We start from the raw sequence: 26,605 nt of genomic DNA on the forward strand, positions 1-26,605 counted from the left end.
CCAGCAGGGGGGCGCTGATGACACAGGCGGCCCTTGGGGCGGTTTTCCGGTTGCCGACGCTGCACCTAGAGGGTTTTCTTCATGTAATTATCCTCCTCACATTGCAGACTTGTGAACTTTATAAATATTCTTCATTTGCTTATTTTCTTCCTTCTCTCCCAAACACGTTGCTGAAGTGCTGTCTCACCCCCACTGCCCCCATCCAGAAGCTTCTTGTAGCTGCTGTTCAGCGAGATTTGTCCTCTATATACCAGCAGTCTGTGTATGGGCCTGTCCCTGTCTGATCCTCTCTGCTCTCCACCCCTGCACTCAGACATGGGAAACCCTGTACTCGGATTACTTCACATCTTGGTGAACAACAGCTGAAAGGACCCTATAAAGGAGCCTGTACCAGGCAGGTGACAGCGGTGCAGCATTGTGCTTGTGGGGGCAATCGGGCGGTGGAGTCAGAAATTGGGGAATACTTGGGTGCTCTCTGGACGGACAATATTAGTGCTGCAGTAATTTCCCACAAGTTTTTGCACAGAGCGGCCACTAATATAGAATAAAGTAAAACAATTGTGCTCTGTAAATAATGGCTGTGCTTTGCTACAAATGCTTCATGTTTGCAGGAGGTTTTTTTTTCTTTAATAAATTTTATTTAGTTTATAATTGATTTTTTCTCTTTCTGCTAGATATCAGCACATGATAGAGGCCGTACGGGACTGGTATAAGAAGTTCTTGGCTGAGAAGGAAAGAAGCTTCATTCCTCCATGAGCTGCAGTTCTTTGTGTCCAGTCGGGAGCTCTATTAGTAAGTAGATTTTATCACCGGTGCAGACATTTCCGAGAAGGTTCCAATTGGCCGAATACAAGACGTTCATTAAACTCTTCATTTGAAATAAACGTCTGGTTATCATCCACAATACTTAATACCGATCACTTGTCACAAATTTGTACATTTTTTACCTGTTATAAAATGCTGCTGATCCCTTGAATCTTTTCTTTTTTTTTTTGTCATTTTAGACAAAACATTACATATTTCTGACAAGTCCCAGGTCTTTTCACACCACTCGTTTTGCAGGTTCTTTAATACTACAGCACTTACGTTATTGGGGTCATTTTTGTGCAGTTTGCAGTTACATGATTTTTTATACATGTTTTTTTTTAGGTTTGTCTTGTTATTACATCACATTCATCTTTTTCCTCTCTTGCTTTCCTGGACTGAAGTAAACATATCTCCAAATCACTCTAAGCTGCCGGCAGGAGAGATGGACCCTCAGGAGCCTCCTAGTCTTCAGAATCCACATGAAGGAGAAGTCCAAGAACAAGAAAGGCCTCCGACAGCAGAGCAACCTGTCCGCCAAAAAGTCCCAGAAGAAGAAGCGATGGTCCCGCAGCTCATCTGTGTTTTTCCTAAATGTGGATTATACTTTTACTGATTGTAATTTTCTTGGTCGATACCAGATAAAGTTTTGGATGACAACTGTCTGGACTTGTGTCTTATTTTACATTTCTCCTTTTTTCTTCTTGCTTCCCCTCCAGTGAGATCTGGCTTAGGTGATAAAAGCCTTTCTCTATCCGGCATTTTTTCAGCAGGCTGGAGAAAGACTTTCTGGATGATAACTTGCCTTAGTCTCAGGTGCCCATACACTAGTTAGCTTTAGACCGGACGCTTGTCCACACAACACATCCCGACTCCCCCATATACATGAATGTGGTTATATGTGTGGGGGAGATGGCCCCATACACAGCACATGGTCGGCTGCTCCAGCAAAAATCCTTGGGTTTGACCTACCTTCCTGTAATATATATGGGGGGCCATTAGTTGGATGTTTGCAGGACCCCTCTTTGTCCGACAGCTTCCCTCCCCCATACATAGCAAGCAGTGTACATACAAGCTCCCTTCCCGCACATACAGCATATATAGCATATAAAGAAAAAACCTAGAAGTCTGAACTGAAACATAAATTGATTTGCATGCAAAATGTAAATGCATGTTCACACAAGGCCACTAGACAAAGAAAAACCAAAGACAAGCAAAATACCCAAGTAACCGGAAGTGAATGGGTAAATCGCAAAGTGCAAAAATAATAAATAATGAAGGGTATTTAGTTAACATAATTTTGATAAAAATAATGCAAAAGCTATACCGCCACATCACGGCAACCCTTATGGGACAGTCCTAACTCTAATATTTAAACCTTACCATTTGTCAAGTGACGTACATATGGATAAGGGCAGAGAGACTGACCCCCTAGTAGAAGCATAGACCTGAGGCAGAATAAACATTTCAGCTCAGACAAAGGGCGGCCACACCCTTATATGTACTAAAGCACACTGAACTACAAAGAAAAAACCTAGAAGTCTGAACTGAAACATAAATTGATGTGCATGCAAAATGTAAATGTATGTTCACACAAGGCCACTAGACAAAGAAAAACCAAAGACAAGCAAAATACCCAAGTAACCGGAAGTGAATGGGTAAATCGCAAAGTGCAAAAATAATAAATAATGAAGGGTATTTAGTAGTGAAGAGCGAGCACTAAAATGCTCGGGGGCTCGAAGCTCGGGCCGAGCTCGCCATGATACTCGGTTGCTCGACCTGAGCCACGAGCCCAATGTTAGTCAATGGGAGACCCGAGAATTTTCGCGGCGGCATCCCCGGCTGTCTGTTAAAAGCCTAACAAGTGCCCAAAACGATAGTGACAGTGCTAAAATGACATGGGGACAGCATGGGGATCGTCCCAGGAAGCATTTCTGACCCCCAGGTCACTGCTGTCAACAACGTGGTCAGAGGTATTAAGCCACTTTTAAGGGCTCACAATAAAACGTTCAAAAACGAAACTGAAACTGCTTTCAGTTAAGGAAGTTCCTTTCCAGGGTAAAAACTTGTGTATAAGGTAAAATAAATAACAAAAAAAAAAATACTCCTCCACACCTTGGGCTATGTTCACAAGTTGCATTTTTTATGCGTTTTTGCACTTTTGTATTGCTTCAACCGTGACAAATGCATTCACCGGGAAATGTCATTTTAACATTTTACAACCTTATCTGGCCATGTGCTGTGTGACACATGCATACAGTGCTGAAAAGACATGGGGACAGCATGGGGAAGACCCCTGGAAGCATCTCTGACTCCCCGGTCACTGCCTAAAAGTGTGCCCATCAGAAGTCATCCTTGAAGCATCAGAAGATGCAGACTTGCAATTATCCCCGTGCAAGTTCTTGTCCCAGGGCAGGGTTCAATTGTACCTCTCCCATTCCTTGCAATGCAAGCGCAAATATGCAGCCAACCACCCACCCACCCCCAGGCTGCAATACCATACTGCTTGCTTGCACTTGAAATTGGGCCTTTTAGGCATGTGGAGGCGGAATCTGGCCACCATGTCATGGCAGCGTTGGCGGCCTGGTATCCATACTCAGTCCCCAGCCGCCCGGCGGCGGGGTGTCCACACTCGGTCCCCAACCGCCAGGGGGCGGCCGGGTGTCCATACTCGGTCCCCAGCCGCCTGGGGGCAGCCGGGTGTCCATAAACGGCCCCCAGCCGCCCCTATTTCTCCTTGAAACATCCCCCCACACACTTTTCTTAGCCCGGCCTGCTTTAGGGCAGCATTGGACGAGCCCACCAGAGAACCAGACTCCTCCGGTGGGCCCTGGCTTCTCCATCAGGGGAGTTGAGAGTGACAAGGTGAGGACCATGATGATGATGATACAAGTTAGCATCTGCTTTGTTTTCTTGGAATGCAAGCAAAGTGTGCAGCCTGCCATCCACCCACCCACCGCCAGGCTGCAATACCATACTGCTTGCTTGCTTGCACTTGAAATTGGACCTTTTTAGGCACGTGGAGGCGGAATCTGACCACCGCGTCAAGGCAGCATTGGCGGCCTGTAATCCATACTCATTCCCCAGCCGCCCGGCTGCCAGGTGTCCACACTCGGTCCCCAGCCGCCAGGGGGCGGCCGGGAGTCCATACTCGGTCCCCAGCCGCTCCGCGGCCGGGTGTTCACACACGGTCCCCAGCCGCGTGGGGGCAGCCGGGTGTCCATAAACGGTCCCCAGTCGCCCCTATTTCTCCTTGGAACATCCCCCCACACACTTTTCTTAGCCTGGCCTGCTTTAGGGCAGCATTGGACGAGCCCACCAGAGAACCAGACTCCTCCGGTGGGCCCTGGCTTCTCCATCAGGGGAGTTGAGAGTGACAAGGTGAGGACCATGATGATAATGATACAAGTTAGCATCTGCTTTGTTTTGTTGGAATGCAAGCGCATGTATGTAGTAGCGGCTAGGCCTGAGGTGGTCAGCGTTTTCGCGCATATCCTACCTCCTCCGAGGATTGCTGGATGTTTTCCTGCTACTATCCCAGTTCTATGACTCCCGTTAAAACAAGGCTTCAGGTGATGAATGATGGATGAGGTGGTGGCAAAGGAGAAAGAGCAGGAGGAACAGGGACCATTCACATCAATATCAGGCCAGTCAACCACATATGTCTTGTAGGATATGTTTCTGTAACAAAAGGAGCAGTTTGGCTACACAGTTATAGGGCATACAGTGAGTGCAATGCCTACCAAAAATTTCGAGGCACTCCAATGTACCTTGGAAATGACATGGAGGTCAGAGGGCCTTAACTAAACCGTTTTTTTCCATTTATAGCAACTGGGTCTCCTGTACACTGTTGGCCTAAGCAGTGAATGGAAGGCTTTCAAAAAATTATGAGGAACTGCAATGCCCCTTGAAACAGACATGGATTACAGCGTACTAAAAACCTTCTACCCACTATTGGGGAGTGGGTCTCCCTTAGTTTTCGCCTTTGCATTGAAAAGCAAAAGCTGACTAAAATTAGGAGGAAATGCAATGTCCGTTGGAAGAGTCGTGGAGGTTAGAGGTAATTAAAAACAACATTTCAATGCCCCTAGGAAGAGCTGTGGAGTTCAGAGTGGCTTAAGAAGACTTTTGATGTCCCTTTGAACAGACGTGGAGGTCACAGTAGCTTAACAAGATGGTTTTAATGCCCCTCGGAAAAGACGTGGAGGTCCCAGTAGCTTAACCAGACGATTTGAATGCCCCTTCCAAGAGCCATACAGTACAGCATAGTACAAACATTATTCCCATTATTGGGGAGTGGGTCTCCCATAGTATTTGCTTATGCCTTCCAAGCAAAAGCTGCCAAAAATTAGGACGGAGGAACTAGCAATGCCCATTACACGAGCCATGCAGTACAGATATTACAAACATTATTCCCATTATTGGGAATGTGTCTCCCATAGTCTTTCCTTATGCCTTCCAAGCAAAAGCTGCCAAAAATTAGGACGGAGGAACTTGCAATGCCCCTTACAAGAGCCATGCAGTACAGCATATTACAAACATTATTCCCATTATTGGGGAGTGGGTCTCCCATAGTCTTTGCTTATGCCTTCCAAGCAAAAGATGCCAAAAATTAGGACGGAGGAACTTGCAGTGCCCCTTACAAGAGCCATGCAGTACAGCATATTACAACCATTATATTAAGAGGAAATGCAATGCCCGTTCGAAGAGTCGTGGAGGTTAGAGTTAATTAAAAACAACATATCAATGCCCCTTGGAAGAGCTGTGGAGTTCAGAGTGGTTTAACAAGACACTTTTAATGCCCCTCAAAAGAGATGTGGAGGTCCCAGTAGCTTAACAAGACGGTGTTAATACCCCTTGGTAAAGTGGTGGAGGTCCCAGTAGCTTAACAAGACGGTTTTAATGCCCCTCGGAAAAGTGGTGGAGGTCACAGTAGCTTAAGAAAAAGCTTTTAATGCCCCTCAGAAGAAAAGTGGAGATCCCAGTAGCTTAACAAGACGGTTTTAATGCCCCTTGGAAAAGTGGTGGCGGTCCCAGTAGCTCAACAAGACGCTATTAATGCCCCTCAGAAGAGACGTTGAGGTCCCAGTAGCTTAACAAGACGGTTTGAATGCCCCTTGGAAGAGACGTGGAGGTCCCAGTAGCTTAACAAGACGGTTTTAATGCTCCTCAGAAAAGTGGTGGAGGTCCCAGTAGCTTAACAAGACGGTTTTAATGCCCCTCGGAAAAGTGGTGGAGGTCACAGTAGCTTAACAAGACGCTTTTAATGCCCCTCGGAAGAGACGTGGAGGTCCAAGTAGCTTAACAAGACGGTTTGAATGCCCCTCGGAAGAGACGTGGAGGTCCCAGTATCTTAACAAGACGGTTTTAATGCCCCTCGGAAAAGTGGTGGAGGTCACAGTAGCTTAACAAGACGCTTTTAATGCCCCTCAGAAGAGACGTGGAGGTCCCAGTAGCTTAACAAGACGGTTTGAATGCCCCTTGGAAGAGACGTGGAGGTCCCAGTAGCTTAACAAGATGGTTTAAATGCTCCTCAGAAAAGTGGTGGAGGTCCCAGTAGCTTAACAAGATGCTTTCAATGCCCCTCGGAAAAGTGGTGGAGGTCCCAGTAGCTTAACAAGACGGTTTTAATGCCCCTTGGAAAAGTGGTGGAGGTTGCAGTAGCTTAACAAGATGGTTTGAATGCCCCTTGGAAGAGACGTGGAGGTCCCAGTAGCTTAACAAGACGGTTTGAATGCCCCTCGGAAGAGACGTGGAGGTCCCAGTAGCTTAACAAGACGGTTTTAATGCCCCTCGAAAAAGTGGTGGAGGTCACAGTAGCTTAACAAGACGCTTTTAATGCCCCGCAGATAAGTGGTGGAGGTCCCAGTAGCTTAACAAGACGGTTTCAATGCCCCTTGGAAGAGACATGGAGGTCCCAGTAGCTTAACAAGACGGTTTTAATGCCCCTCGGAAAAGTGGTGGAGGTCACAGTAGCTTAAAAAGACGCTTTTAATGCCTCTCAGAAGAGACGTGGAGGTCCCAGTAGCTTAACAAGATGGTTTGAATGCCCCTTGGAAGAGACGTGGAGGTCCCAGGATCTTAACAAGACGGCTTGAATGCCCCTTGGAAGAGACGTGAAGGTCCCAGTAGCTTAACAAGACGGTTTTAATGCTTCTCGGAAAAGTGGTGGAGGACCCAGTAGCTTAATAAGATGCTTTTACTGCCCCTTGAAAAAGTGGTGGAGGTCGCAGTAGCTTAACAAGACGGTTTGAATGCCCCTTGGTAGAGACGTGGAGGTCCCAGTAGCTTAACAAGACGGTTTGAATGCCCCTTGGAAGAGACGTTGAGGTCCCAGTAGCTTAAAAAGACGGTTTTAATGCCCCTCGCAAAAGTGGTGGAGGTCACAGTAGCTTAACACGTCGCTTTTAATGCCCCTCAGAAGAGACGTGGAGGTCCCAGTAGCTTAACAAGACGGTTTGAATGCCCCTTGGAAGAGACGTGGAGGTCCCAGTAGCTTAACAAGACTGTTTTAATGCCCCTCGGAAAAGTGGTGGAGGTCCCAGTAGCTTAAGAAGACGGTTTTAATGCCCCTTTGAAAAGTGGTGGAGGTCGCAGTAGCTTAACAAGACAGTTTGAATGCCCCTTGGAAGAGACGTTTAGGTCCCAGTAGCTTAACAAGACGGTTTGAATGCCCCTTTGAAGAGACGTGGAGGTCCCAGTAGCTTAACAAGTCGGTTTTAATGCCCCTCGCCAAAGTGGTGGAGGTCGCAGTAGCTTAGCAAGACGGTCAGAATGCCCCTTGGAAGAGACGTGGAGGTCACAGTAGCTTAACAAGATGGTTTTAATGCTCCTCGGAAAAGTGGTGGAGGTCCCAGTAGCTTAACAAGATGGTTTTAATGCTCCTCGGAAAAGTGGTGGAGGTCCCAGTAGCTTAACAAGATGCTTTTAATGCCCCTCGGAAAAGTGGTGGAGGTCCCAGTAGCTTAACATGACGCTTTGAATGCCCCTTGGAAGAGACGTGGAGGTCCCAGTAGCTTAACAAGACTGTTTGAATGCCCCTTGGAAGAGACGTGGAGGTCCCAGTAGCTTAACAAGACGGTTTGAATGCCCCTCGGAAAAGTGGTGGAGGTCACAGTAGCTTAACAAGACGCTATTAATGTCCTCAGAAGAGACGTGGAGGTCTAAGTAGCTTAACAAGACTGTTTGAATGCCCCTTGGAAGAGACGTGGAGGTCCCAGGAGCTTAACAAGATGGTTTGAATGCCCCTTGGAAGAGACGTGGAGGTCCCAGTAGCTTAACAAGACGGTTTTAATGCTTCTCGGAAAAGTGGTGGAGGACCCAGTAGCTTAATAAGACGCTTTTACTGCCCCTCGAAAAAGTGGTGGAGGTCGCAGTAGCTTAACAAGACGGTTTGAATGCCCCTTGGTAGAGACATGGAGGTCCCAGTAGCTTAACAAGACGGTTTGAATGCCCCTTGGAAGAGACGTTGAGGTCCCAGTAGCTTAACAAGACTGTTTTAATGCCCCTCGGAAAAGTGGTGGAGGTCACAGTTGCTTAACACGTCGCTTTTAATGCCCCTCAGAAGAGAAGTGGAGGTCCCAGTAGCTTAACAAGACGGTTTGAATGCCCCTTGGAAGAGACGTGGAGGTCCCAGTAGCTTAACAAGACTGTTTTAATGTCCCTCGGAAAAGTGGTGGGGGTCCCAGTAGCTTAACAAGACGGTTTTAATGCCCCTTTGAATAGTGGTGGAGGTCTCAGTAGCTTAACAAGACGGTTTGAATGCCCCTTGGAAGAGACGTTTAGGTCCCAGTAGCTTAACAAGACGGTTTGAATGCCCCTTTGAAGAGACGTGGAGGTCCCAGTAGCTTAACAAGTCGGTTTTAATGCCCCTCGCCAAAGTGGTGGAGGTCGCAGTAGCTTAGCAAGACGGTCAGAATGCTCCTTGGAAGAGACGTGGAGGTCACAGTAGCTTAACAAGATGGTTTTAATGCTCCTCGAAAAAGTGGTGGAGGTCCCAGTAGCTTAACAAGATGGTTTTAATGCTCCTCGGAAAAGTGGTGGAGGTCCCAGTAGCTTAACAAGATGCTTTTAATGCCCCTCGGAAAAGTGGTGGAGGTCCCAGTAGCTTAACATGACGCTTTGAATGCCCCTTGGAAGAGACGTGGAGGTCCCAGTAGCTTAACAAGACTGTTTGAATGCCCCTTGGAAGAGACGTGGAGGTCCCAGTAGCTTAACAAGACAGTTTGAATGCCCCTCGGAAAAGTGGTGGAGGTCACAGTAGCTTAACAAGACGCTATTAATGTCCTCAGAAGAGACGTGGAGGTCTAAGTAGCTTAACAAGACTGTTTGAATGCCCCTTGGAAGAGACGTGGAGGTCCCAGTAGCTTAACAAGACGGTTTTAATGCTCCTCAGAAAAGTGGTGGAGGTCCCAATAGCTTAACAAGATGCTTTTAATGCCCCTCGGAAAAGTGGTGGAGGTCCCAGTAGCTTAACAAGACGGTTTTAATGCCCCTTGGAAAAGTGGTGGAGTTCGCAGTAGCTTAACAAGACTGTTTGAATGCCCCTTGGAAAAGTGGTGAAGGTCCCAGTAGCTTAACAAGACGGTTTGAATGCCCCTTGGAAGAGACGTGGAGGTACCAGTACCTTAAAAAGACGGTTTTAATGCCCCTCGGAAAAGTGGTGGAGGTCCCAGTAGCTTAACAAGACGCTTTTAATGCCCCTTGGAAGAGACGTGGAGGTCCCAGTAGCTTAGAAAGACGGTTTTAATGCTTCTCGGAAAAGTGGTGGAGGTCCCAGTAGCTTAATAAGACGCTTTTAATGCCCCTCGAAAAAGAGGTGGAGGTCGCAGTAGCTTACCAAGACGGTTTGAATGCCCCTTGGAAGAGACGTGGATGTCCCAGTAGCTTAACAAGACAGTTTGAATTCCCCTTGGAAGAGACGTGGAGGTCCAACTAGCTTAACAAGACGTTTTTAATGCCCCTCGGAAAAGTGGTGGAGATCGCAGTAGCTTAACAAGACGGTTTGAATGCCCCTTGGAAGAGACGTGGAAGTCCCAGTAGATTAACAAGACGGTTTTAATGCTCCTCGGAAAAGTGGTGGACGTCCCAGTAGCTTAACAAGACGCTTTTAATGGCCCTCGGAAAAGTGGTGGAGGTCACAGTAGCTTAACAAGACGCTTTTCATGCTCCTCGGAATAGTGGTGGAGGTCGCAGTAGCTTAACAAGACGCTTTTAATGCCCCTTACAAGAGCCATACAGTACAGCATTTTAAATATATTATTCCCATTATTGGGGAGTGGGTCTCCTACAGTCTTTGCTTATGCCTTCCAAGCAAAAGCTGACAAAAATAAGGACTGAGGAACTTTCAATAATGGCAACACGGACCACGGTCACCCTGGTGGTATAGTGGTGGTGGAGGCTGAGGATAAGGAGAAGAACATAAAACAGCCGAAATGAGGAAGCGTATACCCATGTGTGGGTGTGAAGTGGTGCATTTGAATACACCTCCCGAAATAACACAGTGGATTTGACTTTATGTTACTCTGCTGTCATTTGGTGGTGATGAGAAGTCTGGCCCAATCCAGCTCTTGTTCATTTTGATAAGGGTCAGCTTGTCAGCATTGTCAGTTGACAGGCGCGTGCGCTTATCAGTTATAATTACCCCAGCAGCACTAAAAACACGCTGCGATAACACGCTAGCGGCAGGGCAGGCCAGGACCTCCAAGGTGTACAGAGCGATTTCATTCCAAGTGTCCAGCTTGGATACCCAATAATTAAAAGGCACAGAGGAATCACGGAGGACGCTGGTACGGTCGGCAAGGTACTCCCTCACCATCTTTTGAAACTTTCCACTCCTTGTGAGAGTACCCCGCGCCTCAGGGCCTGTAAGCTGGGCAGGTCTCAGAAAACTGTCCCAGAATGTTGACAGTGTTCCCCTGCCTCTGCTGGATTGGAGTTGCCTCTCTCTCGCTTGTACGCCTTGGTTGGTCAACGAACTGTGACCTCTGCCGCTAGTGTCTTCAGATGGAATTTTTTTTTAACAGTTCTGCAGCAAGGGCCTTCTGGTACTGCCCCATTTTTGTAGACCTCTCCACCTCAGGAATAAGAGAGTGAACATTCTCCTTGTAGCGGGGGTCTAAAAGTGTCACCAACCAGTAATGACTGTCACCCAACATTTTGACAACGCGAGGGTCACGGTTAAGGCAGAGTAACAAAGTCAGCCATGCGCGCCAGACTGGTAACGGGCAAGACTTCCGTGTCCACACCAAGATGACGAATGACCATGCTCTCCTCCTCCTCCTCCCCCCTGTCCTCAGGCCACCCACGCTGAACCGACGGTATGACAGTTGTACAGGTACTACCGCCTACAGCGCATGATACAAGCTCCTGTTCTTCCTCCTCCTCCTCTCCCTCATTGTCCCCCAATGCACGTTGGGATGAGATGAGGCTGGGCTGTGTGTAATAGACCGCTACGGCTTCTTGATCCATCTCATCATACTCTGGCTGCAATGCCTACTCTTTAATTCTCTGCAGAGAGCATTGCAAAAGACAGACAAGTGGAATGCTGACGCTAATGATGGAGTCATCGCCACTCACCATCTTGGTGGACTCCTCAAAGTTGGTCAAGATGGTACATACAGTACAGACCAAAAGTTTGGACACACCTTCTCATTTAAAGATTTTTCTGTATTTTCATGACTATGAAAATTGTACATTCACACTGAAGGCATCAAAACTATGAATTAACACATGTGGAATTATATACTTAACAAAAAAGTTTGAAACAACTGAAAATATGTCTTATATTCTAGATTCTTCAAAGTAGCCACCTTTTGCTTTGATGACTGCTTTGCACACACTTGAGAGTCTGCCATAAAGAATGAGAGGAGGGGGCATCTTTGCATGCAGTATGGACAGGGGATTGCCATGCACACACAACAGGTGACACCTGCTGACACTGGTCGTGGACCCTGGGGTTCGCCCCACAAAGTCGGGTGCTTTACTGCCATGTGCCTGATCATGCTGGTGGTGGTCAGGCTGGTAGTTTTGTCACCCCTGCTGATGCTGGCATGGCAGGTGGTACAAATGGCCTTTTTGGGGTTATCAGCAGAGTCTTTAAAAAAATTCCAGACTCTGGAAGACCCACAGGTTGTACTGGCAACGTCCCTCGTGTTGGAGTTACGGGGAACTGTTGCCGGCCTTCTGTGTGCGGCCACCACACTGCTTCTTCCTGCCTGTTGGGGTACTCTGTCTCCCTCACCCGGTCTGCTGCTGGCCTTGCTCTGCATGTCCTCCTGCCACGTTGGGTCAGTTACTAGATCATCCACCACCTCCTCCTCTTCCACTTGCGCACCACGATCCTCCTCCTCACTTCTTGGCAATTGTGTTTCGTCATCGTCAACCTCTTGTGACAAATTGCCAGCGTTGACTTCCTGTGGCCGTGGCTGTTCAAATATTTGGGCATCTCTACATGGGATCTCCTCTTCCACCACTTCAAGCGGAGCAGGCGAGGGGCACAAATCTGGAAATGGACCAGTGAACAGCTCTTCAGAGTGTCCAAGTGTGGGATCAGTTGCTGTCTGACGATACTCGGCATGGTGGGAGGAAGGAGCATCAGGGTGAGGAGGAGTATGCGGTCGAGACTCACGGCTACTAAGAGTTGACCGTGTGGAAGACAGACCGGAAGTGGTGGTCTGCTATCCAATTAATAACCTGTTCACACTGATCAGTTCGCAATACTGGTGTTGTTCTGTGCTTCCCTAGTAATTCGGTCAAGAAGTGGGAGCGAGAAGATATGGCTGTTGGTTGTGGCACATTTTCACCTTGGCCACGGCCCCGTCCTCTGCATGTACCATCACCAGAACGTCCACTTCCATGTCCCTTGCCACGCGCCTTGCCCATTGTAAAGTAAGTAAAATAGCTTACACTCGCACTATCAATGGAAAAAGGGTAATAAAGTAGATTAGAACCGTGGAAGAGGAAAATCACAGTTCTATTTCTCTGGCCTACACCCGACTCTTTTAAACAATCTGAACAATCAGGGAGAAACTATTACTGTTTTTCTTTACAGAAAAAATACCAAAAGGTGAATAATAGAGATTTTTACCGTGGAATGGCAAAACCACAGTTATTGTTTACTGGGGTATACCAGAAAATTTTGAATAGATATATTTGCGGCTGAACACTGAGCGACACACTCAAACTGTTTATTTTTAGGTAAAAATGGCCCAAAAGTGGATAATACAAAGATTTGACCCGTGGAACTGCAAAACCACACTTGTATTTCTCGGGCCCACACCAGACTATTTTCAACAGATATATTTGTGTCTGAAAAATCAGGGAGACACTATTAGTTTTTTTTTACGGCAAAAAATGCCAAGATCAGGATAATAGAGATTTTTACCGTGGAACAGCAAAACCACAGTTATAATTTAGTGGTGTATACCAGACTATTTTCAACAGATATATTTGTGTCTGAACAATCAGGAGACACTACTACTGTTTTTCTTTGCGGCAAAAAATGCCAAAAGCAGGATAATAGAGATTTTTTACTGTGGAACAGCAAAACCACAGTTATAATTTACTGGTGAATACCAGACTATTTTCAACAGATATATTTGTGTCTGAACAATCAGGAGACACTATTAGTTTTTTTTTTAAGGTGACACATATTACTATAACTTGCACCCATAGTGCAAAAAAAAAAAAAAACCCTAAAAAAACACAATGGGTTCAACCGTACTCAAATTGTTAACTAGGAGCAATGATTATTGTGAATAATATAATATTTTGATTGGAGATGATCCACCCTCTGGTTCCACCACTGATCCTGAGAATGAAGGAATGGGGAACCTATCAGCTTTTTTTTTCCTGCACAGCTGTGCTCCCAACCGCCCACAGTGCAAAAAAAAACCCTAAAAAAACAATAGGTATAACCGTACTCAAATTGATAATTGGGAGCAACGATTAGTGTGAAGGATATAATATTGTGATTGGCGATGTTCCATCCACTGATTCTGAGAATGAAGAAATGGGGAACCTATTAGCTTTTTTTCCTGCACAGTTGTGCTCCCACCCATTGCGCAAAAATACCCTAAAAAAAATACCCTAAAAAATGCACGTACTCAAATTGTTAATTGGGAGCAATGATGAGTGTGAAGGGATATAATATCTTGATTGGCGATGGTCCGACCTGTGGTTCCGCCACCGATCCCAAGAATGAAGGAATTGAGAACCTGTAAGCTTTTTTTTTCCTGCACAGCTGTGCTCCCAACCACCCACCCATAGTGCAAAAAAATAAAAAAAACAATAGATCCAACTGTACTCAAATTGTTAAATTGGGAGCGTGAAAAAAATAATGCATCCACTTCTTTCTAAATTAGGCTGTCAGACCCCCAAGAATGACATCCTAGTAATATGCCATGACTTATACCTCTTTAAATGTATGCAAAGGATAAACCTGGATATCCAGGTATACGTTCTATTGATTGATTTCTATAAGGGCCTATTTCCACATGTAAATGTGTATCTGCTACGGACATGAATGATCGGCTGCAGCCCTTCCACTTGGCCAGTCAATGGATCCGCAAATCACAACAAGTAATTCAAGGAAATGGAAAAGTAAAAAAAAAAATTCTAGTAACATTGCATAGCGTACCGGCGATTGCACTATTTAACTTGCCATCAGTGATTGACGGCATATAAATGGTTAAACAGCAGTGATTGACGCTTCGCTCTGGCCGCTGCTGTTACAGCAAGATGTCAGCTGTGTAGGATGGGGGCTCTGCTCCTGAGCCCACCCGAAACAGCAATCCAATGGACGGTTTCACACACCACATTATCCAGTGGTGTTTAATTTGCTTTTCTATTTAGGAAACAAAACCGTTTTAATAACGTTTTCCTTCTCTGGTATCTAGGAGCCATTTCAGCTATTTGTAAAGGGAATCTGTCAGCAGGTTTTTCTTGGCTATTCTGAGAGCAGCATGATGGGGTGAGCGCCACACTAGGAGTAGGACCACCGAGCCCAGAGCTATTGCAAGACGTGCAGACAATATATACCAGGTATGAATGAATCCAATACAACATTATTGTTACTTAGGAATTAACCTACTTGGATATAATACATCCCTTGATATGTATATACCAAAAGGTCATTATCTTGGGAATGCCTATATTGGCTTTTATTATTTGGGATTATATCCTTTTACTATGTGACCTAGGATATACTATCAGTATGCATTAGCACAATTGGAGCTACTACTATTTAGCCCTGGTGTCTGCAATTCAAATATTTACATTATACCTCCTCACTATTATATGGTATTACTATATATATGTGTGTGTGCTCTTTTCTTTGCCGCCATGTACCCAAATTATTATAATAAAGGTCTTTTTTAACACATTGACCCCTTGTCGGATGTACTATATATTGGTTGTTGTTGAGAGCAGCATGATGTAGAGACAAAGACCCTGATTCTAGGGACGTCTCACTTACAGGGCTGCTTGTTGTAGTTTTGATAAAAATCACACTTTTATTAGCAGAAGATTATCACTAGAGGACTAGTAAACCTGCAGCCAGGTAGTCCAACCACGCCCCCCACCACTGATTGGCAGTTTAAATACAGTGTACACAGAAAGCTGCCAATCAGAGGTGTGGGTGGGGTTATTATACAGAGCTCAGCATTCAGAGATCTGCATGAGAAAAAAAAACTGCAATTTTATCAAAATAACACCAAGCAGCCCAGTAAGTGATACATCGTTGGAATCAGGGCCTCGGATTATGCTGCTCTCAAATGGGATAGCAAAAACCTGCTGACATATTCCATTTAAAGGGGCAGCTGCTACTAAATCCAGACATGGTGCAAAATTTAAATTCTGCTGCAGATTTACTGCTGTAGATTTTTAATTCCTAAAAATCCCTGTAGATTCAGAGGATCTCAACCTTTTCAATGCAAATTATTTTCAAGACTTATTCACAGATATTATGAAATATTACAGTAGAAATAAAAAAGAAAAAAAAAAGCACAATACCTAAACCCCCTCCTTGGGAAAAATATACGGCAAGTATAAGAAAGACAAAAATTTATTCTGGAGTCATATTGAACTGTAAATAGAATTGTAACCATACAATGTAAACAGCAGCGAATGTAAGTAGGATCCACTGGATCTATATAAGGAGATTTTTGTGTACTCACCGTAAAATCTCTTTCTCTTAGCCTCTAATTGGGGGACACAGGACCATGGGTGTTATGCTGCTGTCCACTAGGAGGCGACACTATGCTTAATCTGAAAAAGATTAATGGTGGCTCTTCCTTTGCAGTATACACCCCTGGACGGCGTCAGCCATCTTCAGTTTTGTGCAAAAGCAGTAGGAGGAACGTAACATGGATAACATAACCATGCCTATAAGAAGGCAACTATGAACGAGCTCAAGAAAAACACCAATATGAGAACTCAACGTAACAACGGCCCGAGACGGGCAACAGGGTGGGAGCTGTGTTCCCCAATTAGAGGCTAAGAGAAAGAGATTTTACGGTGAGTACACAAAAATCTCCTTTACTCTGTCGCCTCATTGGGGGACACAGGACCATGGGACGTCCCAAAGCAGTCCGTGGGTGGGAAGCAATGGACGAATATTGTGTAGACAGGCCCCTATAATTGGGGCACTGCCGCCTGCAGGATAGGTCTACCCAGGCTCGCGTCTGCCGAGGATTGGGTATGAACCCTGTAGTGCTTGGTAAACATGTGTAGACTAGTCCAGGTGGCTGCCTTACACACTTGTTGCGCCGAAGCCTGGTGCCGAATGGCCCAGGAGGCCCCTACCGCACGAGTAGAGTGTGCCGTAATACCTGCTGGAAGAGGAGAATTTTTGAGGCGGTACGCCTCTTGTATGGTGGATTTGATCCACCTGGCAAGGGTAGCTTTGGAAGCTGGTAGACCCTTGCGGCTGCCTTCCAGAAGAAGGAAAAGAGAATCAGCGCAGTCCTACACACATAGATACGTAATTCCCTGACAAGGTCAAGTGTATGCAGAGCCTTTTCCACTCTATGAACCGGGGCCAGATAGAGGGATGGCAGTGAAATTTACTCATTGAGGTGGAAGTTGGGCACAACCTTTGGAAGGAAGGATGGAACCGTATGGAGAACTACCTTGTCCTGGTAAAAAGCCAGGAAGGGTTGTCTGCAGGAGAGTGCTGTGAGTTCAGACACCCTACGTAGCGAGGTGATTGCCACTAGGAAAACCACTTTCTGGGATAGAAGGTGGAGTGAGACTTCCCTAAGGGGTTCAAAAGGTGTTTCCTGCAATGCTGTCAGCACCAGGTTGAGATCCAACGTTTATAGTGGCCGTCTGTAGGGAAGAACCAATCGGGAAACCCCCTGAAGAAATGTATTTACTTGCGGCTTGTTAGCAATGCGCGTCTGAAAGAGCACAGAGAGAGCTGACACCTGGCTCTTAAGAGAGCCCAGAGACAGTTTGGCCTCCAGACCCGATTGGAGAAGCCCAAGTACCCTGGGGAGGGAATAAGGGAATGGGGTCTGGTCACGAGAATCGCACCAGGTAAAGAAAGCTTTCCAGGTACGGTAATAAATCTTTGCAGAGTTGGCTTTCGTGCTCTGATCATGGTTTTGATGACGTCAGGCGAGAACCCTGACTGGGTTAAAACCAAGGTCTCAATGGCCATGCCGTCAAATTGAGGGCCCCTGAGTTCTGGTGGTAGAACGGGCCTTGTGACAGAAGATCTGGGCAGTTGGGGAGACGCCAGGGGACGTCTGCTGTAAGCTGCACGATGTCAGCGTACCACGTACGTCTGGGCCAGTCTGGTGCGATGAGAATGGTTGGAACTCCTTCTTGCTTGATCTTCCTCACCATTCTGGATATCAGGGGAAGATGTGGAAAGATGTACAGGAGCTGGAACTGAATCCAGTCCTGAACCAGGGCGTCCGCTCCCAGCGACCGAGGGTCGTGTGTTCTGGTCATGAAGTTGGAGACTTTGGCATTGAAGTGGGATGCCATTAGGTCCACGTCCGGAGTCACCCAGCGATGGCAGATCTGGTGAAAAACTTCTGGATGGAGAGACCACTCTCCCGAGTCCATTCCTTGCCGGCTGAGGAAGTCTGCTTCCCAGTTGTTCACACCCGGAATGTGGACCGCAGAGAGAACAGAACCTGTGTCTTCCGCCCAGTGGAGAATGTGTGTCACTTCTCGCATCGCCTGGGCACTGCGGGTCCCCCCTTGGTGATTTAAATATGCCACAGCTATGGCATTGTCCGACAGTACTCTGATGTGAGAGGCTGCCAATAAATGATAGAAGGCTCTCAACTCCAGGAGAATGGCACGAATTTCCAAGATGTTGATGGGCATGGTCGCTTCTGTTGGGGACCACTTGCCCTGTGCTCTGTGGTGTAGGTGTACCGTACCCCAACCCGTCAGGCTCGCGTCGGTGGTTAGAACTTTCCATTGACCCTTGAGAAAGGATTTTCCTTTTGTTAGTGAAACTCCCTGTCGAGAGAAAAAGGATTCCTGTCCCATGACTTGAGGATGGCTAGTTGGAGAGGCCTGAGGTGAAGCTGGGCAAATGGGACCGCTTCTATTGCCGCCACCATCCTGCCAAGGACTCTCATGGCAAACCGGAGAGACCAAGGGGGTTTGCGAAGTAGGGTGCGGACTCCCATACGGAGAGGTAGTGCTTTGTCCTTGGGGAGGAGTACCAGACCCTTGAGGGTGTTGAATAACATTCCCAAGTAGGTCAGAGACTGACTCGGGGTTGGTGATGACTTTTTTAAGTTGACTAACCAGCCCAAATGACTCAGAATGTCGATTGTGATTGAGACGCTGATTTCGCAGTCCTTGAAGGTTCGAGCCTTAATGAGGAGATCGTCCAGAGATGGAACGACTATTATGCCTCTGGAGTGCAGGATGTCCATGGTGACTGCCATGACCTTGGTAAACACTCTGGGAGCCGTGGCGAGTCCGAACTGGAGAGCCACGAACTGGTAGTGTTCCTGGTTGATTGCGAACCTCAGAAATCTCTGATGAGCGGGCGTAATTGGTATATGTAGGTATGCGTCTTGAATGTCTATGGAGGCGAGAAATTCTCCCTTCTCCATGGACGCAATGATGGACCGAAGGGACTCCATGTGAAAATGACGTACCCGTACATATTTGTTGAGCTGTTTTAGGTCCAATATGGGCCGTACGCTGCCTCCTTTTTTGGGGATTACGAATAAATTTGAGTAGAACCCTTGGAAGCGTTCGGCCGTGGGGACCGATACTATGACACCTGCTTAAAGAAGCGAGGAAACCGCATGGTGGAAGGCACGAGCCTTGGCTGGGGGTTTTGGGGGAACAGACAGAAAGAATCTGTTTGGCGGGTTGGAAGTGAACTCTATTTTGTATCCTGAAGACACTAGTTCCCTGACCCACCTGTACTCTGTAATAGGCAGCCAGACTTGGTGAAAGAGCAAAAGACGGCCGCCTACAGATGGGGTGTCTTCCGGAGTTCGTGAGTCATGATGAGGAGGAAATACGAGATTTTCCTCCTTTAAATTTTGACTGGCTTGCCCTTGATTGCCAGGTCTTGTCCGACTTTTGCGTCGACCTCGAGTTGTCCTTAAGTGGAGCACGGTTGTTATTCTGTGCTGGTCGCGAGACAGACCAGCCGGAAGAGTTCCGAAAGGATCGGTATCGTGCTTGATTGCGCTTTTTGTAAGTGTATGTTTGGGCTTTAGTTGGGGGAGAGAGGTACTCTTACCCCCGGTGGTGTTGGATATCATTGTGTTCAACTGTTCACCGAAAAGCCGACCACTGAGGTATGGGAGGTGTGTGAGGGACTTCTTTGAAGCTGCATCAGCTTTCCATTCCTGCAGCCAGAGGATACGCCGAATCGTGATGGCGTTTGATGCTATCCCGGCTGCACCCCTTGAAGAATCCAGAGCTGCATGGAGCATGTAATCTGCCACAACTGCTATTTGAGCCGCTTGTTCCGACAGTTCAGGGGTAGATGCTTGTAGGCCAGTTTGTAAATTTTGGAGGCCCAGGCCAAGATTGCCTTGGCAGCCCAAACTGAAGCGAACGCGGGAGCCAGGGAGGCCCCTGCGGCCTCGAAAATTGAACGAGCCATGCGTTCCACCTGCCGGTCGGCTGTGTCCCTGAGGGTTGAGCTATCTGGCAGTGAAAGGAGTGTCTGTGCTGCTAGTCTGGAGACTGGGGGATCCACTTCAGGTGGAGCTGTCCACTGTTTGGTGACCTCCTGTGGAAAGGGGTACCGCGCCTCCAGATATTTGCGATTAGTAAACTTTTTCTCAGGTTGTGAGAACTGCTTTTTAAGGATCGCATTAAACTCTGGGTGGTCAAAGAAGACCTTAGGCGGTTTCAGGACTCCTTCAAAGGAAATCTTATGTCCTGGTGTCTCCAGGGGTGCATCGGAGATGTTCAGCACCCGATGGATGGATGAGATTAAATCATCAACTAGCACTGTATTGCCAGGGGGAATAGGAATTAGGGACCCTTCGGTTTCCTTGTCTGAGTCGGAATCACAGATATCTTCTGAATCCTGAGTATCACTAAGGCGTCTCCTGCTGGGAGAACCGGAGCGGAGGCCTTCTCTGGTCAGGGATGGCTGTTTGGATCTACGTTGCCTGTCCCTGTCAGGGGACGGTCTAGATGAGCTGGGAGTACGGTGTCTCTCACTGGAAGGGGACGACCGTGTGGGTATGGGATGACGCAAATGAACGTAACCTGTGAGTTCGCTTGTGTCCTGATCTAGACGTGGATGTGACCGTGCCATCATGTCCCCGATTGGAACTCTCCCTTTGCTGAGTAGTGTTCATAGCCGAGGCATGAGTCTGCAAAGCCTGAAGCAATGTGGATGTGAGGTTATCTATAGACTGCATCATAGATTGCGACATCTGAGTGACCCATTCCGGTGTGGTATTAGGCACCGAAGTATTGGCAAGTGCTTCATGGGGCTCTGGCGCAGCAGTCTGCCTGCAGTCCTGGCAATCTGGATACGTGCTGCCACTAGGGAGAGTATTACTGCAGGCTGTACAGAGTGCATAATAGCAATCCTGCCTGGTTCTCTTGGACTTTGAGCCCGGTATAGTATACAGAGGTGGCTATGCAGAGGGGGCCAGCAATGCAGAGAAGCTTATAGAATTCACAGCCGAGTGAGAGACTCCAGCTGTGATCTTACCCCACCAGTGTGCCTCTTGAAGTCCAGCGCCGTTTACATCCGCGATCCTGTGCCCCCCGGAGACTAGCTGCCGACCGGTAACTGAAGGGTTAACGCTCCTTCAGTAGATAATGGCCGCCGGAGTGCGGAGAAGAAGGTGGGTGGAGCGCTGAAAGGGGCGGCAGTATGCTGGAAAGCACACCCTTTCAGTTCATCTCCGCCCCTTCTATGAGACTGTGTAGTGTCATATTGGTCCTCCAGCCCGGGGGGCGGCAGCTTCGGCTAGGCCGGAGCCGCGGTCTAAATTTCTAATCTATGCCCAAAAGGGCTCCAGGCTGGCGCAGTAGTCTGGGGGGGTGCCGGATCTGAAACGGACTCCCCCGGTTTTAATGGCAGTGAAGGCGGTGGGGGTATTAGCTTAAGGGGGGGCCCTTAAAGGGTCCCCCTGAGGCACCAGAGTGCTGGTGCCAGCAGAGAGACAGAGCTAAGACTAGCCTTTGTCTCTGATGCCTATCTGCCTGCACTGTCCCCCGGCCCCAGCAGGAGTCTGCAGCAGAGCTGTGATTCCTGGAAGTTGGTGCAGAGCATCAGCTACTGGGAGCTGTATATTGCTGCCTGCACAGACCCTACCTGTGGTGTCTCAACCTAATAACCCCAGAGGGAGATTAGGGAGGGTGCTGCCGTCACTGTCAGGGGGCTGTCGTCACCGTCAGGGGGCTGTAATTCTCGCCTCGACCTCAACCCAGAGACCAAAAGGAATTGGGGAAGGAGGGGGTTCTCAACTTCGAACCAACACCTGAGGGATTGGGAAGGAGCGACATGGTAGGGAGATGTCTCGACTTCAACTGTGCACCCCTAGAAGGGGGCAGAGGAAGGAGCCATGCCGGGAGTCTCTCCGGAGACCCACTTATCTCCATCTGTAATTCCGTTGAAAAAAGGAAAAAAATTGGAAAAAAATGGAGTAAAAATCTTTAGGTGTGCCTCCTTGCGACACTAAGCAAAAACTGAAGATGATTGACGCTGTCCAGGGGTGTATACTGCAGAGGAGGAGCCACCGTTAATCTTTTTCAGATTAAACCTAGTGTCGCCTCCTAGTGGACAGCAGCATAACACCCATGGTCCTGTGTCCCCCAATGAGGCGACAGAGTAAAGAGGAACATTTTCCAAAGCTGATCTTCTGAGCCCACCGCTATGCTGGCTGCACCGGCATTGTTATCGTCAGCACCTGGAATATACGTCACGTTTTACTGCAGCTCATAGAACCAAATGATAAGACGCAGAGCAGTGCGAGGCTTGTGACTCGCTATACACAAAATATACGACATGTTTGATGAATGGCATAAAGGAAAGCCGATGCATTCAGATGTCTCAGGGCAACTATATGTTGTGATAGGATGCTGCCCCTCACCCTGACAGGAACTTATCTATCGGCTCACTCATCATGACAGGTTTACAGCATGTTGACTCGTGGACGTGATCAGTCAGTCAAGGATGGATGGCTGCTGACATCGTTGGCCATTGTGTCCAATTATTATTGGCTACATTGAAGAACCTAGAATATAAGACATATTTTCAGTTGTTTCACACTTTTTTGTTAAGTATATAATTCCACATGTGTTAATTCACAGTTTTGATGCCTTCAGTGAGAATGTACAAGTTTCATAGTCATGAAAATACAGAAAAATCTTTAAATGAGAAGGTGTGTCCAAACTTTTGGTCTGTACTGTACATCTGACCAACATGCAGGTGGGGGCCTATCAGACTCTAGTTACTCCACTGGGTGGGACCAGATCATTTCCAGGACTCCTTGTTCTTTACATTGAAGATAATTCTTAATGACATTGGCTGTACGTTTGGGGTTGTTGTTCTGATGAAAAAAAACATTTGGATCCAATCAGACACCTCCTTCATGATATTGCATGATGGATAAGTATCTGCCTCTATATCTCAGCATTGAGGGAACCAATAATTCTGACCCAATTTCCACCTCCATTTGCTGAAATGCAGCCCCAATCTTACAGGACCCTCCACCGTGCTTATGCATCACTATTGCCCACAGACACTCATTATTGTACTGCTCTCCAGCCCTTCAGTGAACAAAATCTCTTCTGTAACAACAACATTTTTCATATTTTGACTCAACCGTCCAGAGCACATCCTGCCAATTTTCTACACCCTGGTTCCTCTGTTTTAATGCATAGTTGAGTCACTTGGCCTTGTTTTGATGTGGAAGATATGGCTTTTTCGCCACAATTCTGCTATGAAGACCACTTCTGGCCAGTCTTCTCTGAACAGTAGATGAGTGAAGCTGAGTCCCACAGGTTACTGCCAGTTCTGAGCTGATGGCACTGCTGGACATCTTCTGCTTTTGAAGGAAAGTAACCATAATGTGTCATACATCTGCTGCACTAAGTTTCCTTGGCCGACCACTGCATCTACTGACCTCAACGTTGCACATTTTCTTGTGCTTCTTCATAAGTGCTTGAATGACACATCTTGAACCCTCAATCTGCTTTGAAATTTGTGCCTTAGAGACCTTGCTGATGTAGTATAACTTCCTTGTGTATTCTTGCTCAGTCTTGCCATGGTGTATGACCAGACACCTGACTGTATTATTACAAAATCCCTGACTTTGCGCAGGTGTACCTGAAATAATTGATGCTGTTTTAAAGTGAAAAGTTGGTCACACCAAATATTGATTGGATCTAGATTTTTCGTTTGTTCATTCACTTGTATTTTGTTAATTGATTAAATAAATCATTAACATTTCTATTTTTGAAGCATTCTTACTTTACAGCATTTTTTCTACACCTTTCTAAAAATTATTTTTATGTTATTGTGTCTTTTATTTGCTCATTAATAATCTGATATATCTTTTGGTATTTTGTGTATAGTTGTTTTTTTGCTGTTGGGGTAAATTGTAGGATATTGATTTCAGAGTGGTTTCCTGATCCTTTGATTGTAGGAATGAGTGGTATATATGTGCTAATAAATTAGGACAAAACGTAGGAAATTTAGGAAAAAACGGAACATCTCAGCAGTAATAACATGCTGATTGTGATGTCATGAAGATGACTTGAATTTCCACCAATCAGAGAACAGCATGTTTCAGGTCAACCAGATAGAACAGTCCATGAAACATGAGTCACGGCCACTGTGAGGTCATAATGCTGATTAGAATTTCCACCAGTCAGAAAACAGAACCACCCAGGAGGTATGAGTCATCGCCACTGTGAGGTCATAATGCTGACCAATCACAGAGCAGCCACACCCAGATTTTCCACCAATCAGAGAGCAGCCACACCCAGATTTTCCACCAATCAGAGATCAGCAGTGGGTATAAATAGCCGCTGCCGCCTGCCCGGCTTAGCCTTGCACTGGTTGGGTCTCTCTTTTTTTCTCTCTCTTGGTATCTCCCGGTATCTCTCCCTCCCCTCTCTCTTCTCTCTCTCTCGCTCTTTGACCCAACGGCCCACTTAAGGGCTACCCCAAATGTATAAAAGATAGAACCAATATTTGTGTTGTTTGTCCGTTTTATGAACCTGTGATTAACCCCTTCCCACTCTTTGCCATATATATATATATATATTATATACATAGTATGTGCAGGTGGGCCTTAAAGGCCCCTGGTTAGCTCATTAATATCAGATTTGTGGGTGTCCCGCACGTGGCACCTCCACTACTCAGTTGTTTGAAACTCTGGCAGAGGTCAGATGTAAACTTTGTTGAGGAGCTGAACATCACAGCTCTGGTCACTGTGTAGTGGCTGCTACCTGGTGCTGCAGATCAGCTCCTATTACATGAATATTAGCTGACTTGCAGGACCCACAGTACAGTGAATGGAGCAGTGATGTTCAGATCTTCAAACTATTTACATCTGAGCGTTGCAAACAACTGATGGATAGAGCCAGTGCCGCGTGTCGGAGCCCACCGATCTGATATTGATAACCCATCCCCAGGATGGCAGCTCAGTAGATACCATACCAGGATGGGGGACATTATGCCAGAATGGGTACATTATACCAGAATGGGGACATTATATCAGAATTAGGTCATTATGCCAGAATGTGAGACACTGTAACAGAATGGAGTGCATTGTACCAGGATGGGGGACATTAAACCAGGGCGAGGGACATTAAACCAGTATGATGGTCATTAAACCAGGATGGGGGGCATTATACCAGGATGGGGACATTATACCAGTATGGGGACACTATACTAGTATGGGGACATTTTACCAAGATGAAGGACACTATATCAGAATGGGGACAATATATCAGAATGGGGACAATATACCAGGAAGGGGGACATTAAATCAGAATGGGGATATTATATCAGAATGGGGAAATTATACCAGAATTGGGGATATTATACCAGAATAAGGGACACTATACCAGAATGGGGTACACCATACCCGGATGGGTGACACTATATCAGAATGGGGACATTATATCACAATGATGAGGTTATACCAGGATGGGGGACATTATATCACAATGATGATATTATACCAGTATGGGGGATATTATAGCAGCATGGGGGACATAATGACAGAACTGGAGATACTATACCAGGATGTGGGGCATTATACCAGCTTTGGGGACATTATAGCAGAATTGGGAGCATTACACCAGCATGGGGGATATTATACCAGGTTAGAGACATTATACCAAAATGGGGACATTATATCAGAATGGGGACACTATACCAGGATGGGGACATTAAACCAGAATGAAGGAAATGATGCGAGAATGGGGACATTACCAGACAGGGGCACAGGTGGGGGACAATGTTAAAGCATAAGGCCCAGCATGTGGGAGATTATTACAAGAAGGAGCCAGGATGGGGGACATTACTACATAGGGAGAGAACACATATATCTTTATAGCATCCAGAACGCTACAAGGGCCCATACATCTGACCAACATGCAGGTGGGGGCCTATCAGACTCTAGTTACTCCACTGGGTGGGACCAGATCATTTCCAGGACTCCTTGTTCTTTACATTGAAGATAATTCTTAATGACATTGGCTGTACGTTTGGGGTTGTTGTTCTGCTGAAGAAAACATTTGGATCCAATCAGACACCTCCCTGATGATATTGCATGATGGATAAGTATCTGCCTCTATATCTCAGCATTGAGGGAACCAATAATTCTGACTCAATTTCCACCTCCATTTGCTGAAATGCAGCCCCAAACTTACCGGACCCTCCACCGTGCTTATGGATCACTATTGCCCACAGACACTCATTACTGTACTGCTCTCCAGCCCTTCAGTGAGCAAAATCTCTTCTGTAATAACAACATTTTTCATATTTTTACTCAACCGTCCAGAGCAAATCCTGCCAATTTTCTACACCCTGGTTCCTCTGTTTTAATGCATAGTTGAGTCACTTGGCCTTGTTTTGATGTGGAAGAGATGGCTTTTTCGCCACAATTCTGCTATGAAGAGAACTTCTGGCCAGTCTTCTCTGAACAGTAGATGAGTGAAGCTGAGTCCCACTGGTTGCTGCCAGTTCTGAGCTGATGGCACTGCTGGACATCTTCCGCTTTTGAAGGAAAGTAACCATAATGTGTCATACATCTGCTGCACTAAGTTTCCTTGGCCGACCACTGCATCTACTGATCTCAACGTTGCACAATTTCTT

Source organism: Phyllobates terribilis, unplaced genomic scaffold (assembly GCF_046119375.1).
Source record: "Phyllobates terribilis strain yellow unplaced genomic scaffold, ASM4611937v1 Scaffold_12__6_contigs__length_324123572, whole genome shotgun sequence".
In the NCBI taxonomy this organism is placed as follows: domain Eukaryota; kingdom Metazoa; phylum Chordata; class Amphibia; order Anura; family Dendrobatidae; genus Phyllobates; species Phyllobates terribilis.